Raw genomic sequence first — 4,827 nt, 5'->3', positions numbered from 1 at the left:
AAATGGAATTTTGAAAGAGGATCAGAGGTTATGAAGCCTGAGTATCACAGATAAGACGTCAAAAGACAAATTTAAAAAGCAGGCAACATATCCTAAGGGTGATTCAACATTATTCAAGTAGGAATATTGGAACCACCCAACTAGAAAATGCCGAAAAGTTGAAACTAAAAATACCACAAGCACAACAAAAATGTCGTGATGAACGATCTTCAAGGATCGAAAATATCACATCATTGATTAAATGTACGGGGAGACTTTTTACAGTCGCCACACTGCACAAATAACACTGATGTATTTTTGCATAAAAAGTGTTTTTACGGCACACAACACATTTCTAGTGAATAACGTTTTCAAAATGAAGCTAAATGTTTGTTCATATGGAATAAGACAGAATTTGAAGACAGGTTTTGACCGAAACGATCATTCGTGTCTTGTTATAGTAATAAATAACGAACCGTATAGTGAAATGCTAACATATTCAACAATAAATTGCACTCTACACCTTTATCGAAAAAAAATATGTAAGCCAGTTTTTACGAATTTTTATATCATACCATTTTTATTTTGAAATTGTCTTTCCCGTGGCTTCTTTACGGTAAATCATTTTTTGATTCTATATTGTTTGAAGGCAATCGATTTCATGGTGGCTTGATTTGCCGAATACTGTCACATTTTAACAACAGAAACTTTTAACATAAAGTATTATGGGTTTATTGACGAGGATTTTGAAGCAATTCAACAAAAAGTTGATCTCCAATTAAATCAATTAACAAAGCTCTTAATCTATCGTCTATGTCAAGTACATGTAGCTTTAATATCTTTGACTCTCATATCTTTGACTCGCATGAACATGATGTTAGTGAATTTCCTCATACGTGTCTAAATTCGGTAACGGTCTTCCATTGATAAATAATGTTTCACCATATCAACATGCCATGCAAATGTATTCATGATTTTTAATGTACCATTATTTTTGTTAACGCGTATTACAAATAATATCCCGAATTTGGTCTTTTTGAAATTTATCCCAAATTTTTCATTCCCAGTGTGTGTTCTACTTTCAGTATTAAAACTACTGAATCTAATGTCCAAGGTATTAATAGAAATTATTTTTGTTTTAATTTGAGCATGTTATATTACTATATTAATCCCTTGTGTTACTATTTTTATAGATTTTAGATTTTTTAGATTTTATTCAAGTAAATTCCAGAAGGTCATAGACCCATGAGGACAATATATTTACAAATAATCAGCATATTAACATAAAAGAATACATGTATAAAGAAATCAGCAGTTAAGTTCATGATAGATATTTAACGTTATTATCTGCTACAATTCATCCGAAGTAAATGTTAGCATACAAATATGCTATTTCTATATAAAATCATTGCACATTATTATAAATTTACTTAATACAATAACATGTGATAATTGTATATATTCACTTGCTCAAACAGAATAGTAGCAAAATATGTGATCGTCATATCTAAGTATAATTTCGGTAACTTCTACCAGATGAGCTTGTCAAAATATAATAATTAAGGAGTCTCCGTAGATCCTAGTTACATCTATCTTGACGTTCCAAAGTATCAAGATAAAGTGTGAAAGATCCATAGAAAACATATCACAAAGTGTACTCAATATAAAAAATTTTAAAATGATTTATGTGAAGGGAAATGAAGTCTTGTTACAAAAACGAAACACAAGACTTCTGATAGCAAATATAATAAACGTTAAATACAAAACGGTTTGATAGTTAATTAATAAACCTTTTTATGTGAGATTCAAATAATAACAATGATAAATGCATGGTACAATTCATGTCTGAATATTAAAAAGTATGCTTGTTCTAATTTCGAAAGCTTTGTTGATAAAACTACTCAGATTTCTTATTATTTTCAAGTTCTCAGAATTAAATAGCTCTGTTAATTTTAATATATTTGGACGTCGCCAATAATAACAAGATATATACTTCTTTCGTATGAGATTATACATTGCACATTCTAAAACAAAATGATATTCATCTTCTATGACATTGCAGTTATAACATATTCTTTCATTCAAAGGAGTGAATATAGGTTTCGTCCATATTCACATTTCTATATTCAATCTATGAGACGATATCCTTACTTTTGAAATACATATGCGATACTTTCTAATGTTAATTAAGCTTAAGTATGGCTGTAGTTGAAAATTTGAAATGCACCTATAAAAAGTAGCTCTACAAGGAATTTGAAGTCTACTATCCTAATTCTGTAAAAATTGATCTTTATTTGCTGCACTAGATTCAAAAATACATTTGTGTTTCCAACAGTTTGGAAAAGCCATGCATCATAAAAACCAAAATTACTAAGTAAATTTCTTACTAGAGAACACCAGTTTTTGTGATTAGGATTATTGTCTATATTTCTTTTAACATAAGGTACACTTTTCTAACATATTTATTATCATTTAGATTCACAATTTCACAATTTTTAACCAGAATTTAATTATGTTGAAGACCGCCTCCGTGGTCGAGGGGTTAGAGTCGATGACTTCTAATCCAGTTACCTCTCTGGCGTGGGTTCGATCCCCGGGAGATGCTTTAGTAGTTTAGCGCGGAGGAAGGTAGTCTAGTACTGGTGTAACTCTCCAGGAACGATGGTTAGGAAACTACTCGCCTATATGACTGAAATACTGTTGAAAAAGGCGTAAAATGAAACAAACAAACAAACAAATAAACAATTATGTTGAAAAATCTTATATTTTGAAAAGAAAGCCTACCAAGTTCACCATAAATGAAATCGTTTTGAGTCGTTTTCTTAACACCTTACATATTTTTACAGAACTGCATGTGCAACCTTTCAATAGCTTTTCCAGGTAAAAAACCCAATCCTCGAAACTATAATTAAAAATAGGAGAAACAAGTTTGTCAAAAAGTTCTAACCTATGTTTACCAGATATATCTGTAAATCAAATAAATACTTATTCATTCAAAATATTGCCGTAAAGTTTGTGGCCTGTCCAGCAAGTGTACTTTGAGCTTCAGCGAAAGAACCACCCGTTGTAAAAACAATACCCAAGTAAGTGAACTTACTTACAAATTCAACAGGATTACCATTATAACTAAACGAAATATTACTTTGTAAACGGCCACCTTTGCGACATGACTTTAGTTTTTTCTGAATTAACAACAAGTTTCCACTTGCAACAATATTCGTATAATGCATCTTAACTATTTTGTAATTCAATACAACTATTTGCAAATATAACAATATCATCTGCATATAAGATTAAAAACATTTTAAACATGTGAACACCGATGCCTTCAAAACCTTTATTAATAAATATATCTTCTAAATCATTAAGAAACATTGCGAAAAGAAAGGGAGACAAACACTCGCCTTGTCGTACACCTAACAAACATTGAAATTGCTCACTTATTTGGTTATTATATTTAACTCTAGATTTAACTGCTGAATACATAGATATAATGATGTTTAACATGTTTCCAAGAATACCTAACTTAATCATTTTTAACCATAAATTGTCTCTGACAACATAATCAAAGGCTTTATTAAAATCAATAAATGCACAAAAAGTTGTTTCCCGTTATTTAACATATGACTAATAAGACCATGAAGTAAAAAAATATTATCTGTAGTACCCATTTTTGACCTAAACCCCGATTGCGCCTCAACATAAACATCGTATTTTTCCGCCCATTCTGTTAACTTATTATTCAATATCCGTGTAAATAATTTCCCTAGGGTACTTAACAGTGTTATTCCTCTATAATTGCTTTCATCATTGATATTGCCTTCTTTATATAATGGAACAACATATCCCTCTGACTTTCAGGAAAATATCCCGATGTTAATATTTTATTAAATAACGACAAAAAGAAAGTTAATAATATATGTTTGCCATGTATAAAGAATTCATTAATATATTTATCTGGTCCACTACTTTTGTTTGATTGAAGTAGATTAATTGCTTTTAAAATACAACCCTCCTGTATTTGGCCATTTAATTCTTGAAACATTATCTTAAATTCATTTTGCTCATATCTTACAATAAAAAACAGTACATCTTAATCAGGTTGAAACAAATGATCATCGGGGTTATTAACTAATTCAAAATATTTCTTAAAAACATCAACAGGTATATTAGATTGTCTTACACCAGCACATTTTTTCAACATATTCCAATATAACTTAACGTTATTATGTTTGGCCTTGTTTATTTTTTCTGTCTCTCTTTTGTCATATTCGAGTTTACATTTTCTAACACGCACAAGTCTTATATTGAGATCTGGCTGCGACCATAGCTTTCCGGTTACAATCTGACTTGTCCTTTCTAAAGAAATTTAACAATTTGTAAAACTTTAATCTTTTTTCATAACATTCTTCAGTATACCATTTACAACAAAAATTACTGTTCACATCAAAAACAGAACCTGATTCGCATTTTACCTCTTTCTTAACAAAGGGAGATGCAACCTCAGAAATAATATTCGAAAATTCATCTATACATAAATTTATCTCATTTGCCGAGATAGAAGTATTTACATGTTCATTAAAATGTGTAATTTTAACATAATATTATATAAATAACACATGGGTTTGTGGGTAACAGTAAAAATATCATCCCGAGGAAAATACTGTATTTATACGAGGGGTGATATTTTTACTGTTACCCACAAACCCATGTGTTATTTATTTTATTACCCCGAACAAATACTGTGATGATCTGCATTTGTCAACTTAATATAACTGTAACAAAAATAAGCCAAGAGAAGCAATAACTAAACTGTCCTTACCTTGCAAGTTTAAGTGCAGTGTAGGC

The sequence above is a fragment of the Ruditapes philippinarum genome, unplaced genomic scaffold (genome assembly GCF_026571515.1).
Source record: "Ruditapes philippinarum isolate M1 unplaced genomic scaffold, ASM2657151v2 ctg13505_1_1_1_1, whole genome shotgun sequence".
NCBI lineage: Eukaryota > Metazoa > Mollusca > Bivalvia > Venerida > Veneridae > Ruditapes > Ruditapes philippinarum.
Note: the sequence above shows the minus strand (reverse complement) of the source record.